Raw genomic sequence first — 598 nt, forward strand, 5'->3', positions numbered from 1 at the left:
GGTTGGTTAGTTGCCTGTATTATTATTATTCTATAAAATTTAAGGTCCCCCGTTAGAATTTACCACGGTCAGGCTAGATAGTGGTGGCTGCTTGGATTATTTCTTTGTCTCTTATTGACTTCGGGTGGCTAACCTCTATAAAATTGAGGACACCAATAGACTTTGTACTCAGGTTAGGTTAAACAGACACTTTTGCTGTAATGGAGGATTTCGCCATCGGGGAGCGTGACGAAACCTCCGGCGAAAGTAGTGGTGGTGGCTGCCTGTATATCTCTATAAAATTTAGGCCGCCAATAGACTTTACACCAAGGTTGGCTGCTTGGATTATTTCTTTCTGTCTGTCTCTTATTGACTTAGCCTCTATAAAATTGTGGACACCAATAGACTCTGTACTAAGGTTAGGTTAAACAGACACTGTAACGGAGGATTTCGCCATCGGGGGGCGTGACGAAACCTCCAGCGGTTAGGTTAGGTAGTAGTGGCTGTCTGGATTATTTCTTTGTCTTACTCAGGCTGGCAAGCCTCGCTAAAACTTTAGGACACCAATACACTCTTCTACTACCAAGGAGAGGTTGTTGGATTATTTGTTTGTCTATAA

This window comes from Homarus americanus, unplaced genomic scaffold (assembly GCF_018991925.1).
Source record: "Homarus americanus isolate GMGI-L3 unplaced genomic scaffold, GMGI_Hamer_2.0 scaffold37026, whole genome shotgun sequence".
NCBI lineage: Eukaryota > Metazoa > Arthropoda > Malacostraca > Decapoda > Nephropidae > Homarus > Homarus americanus.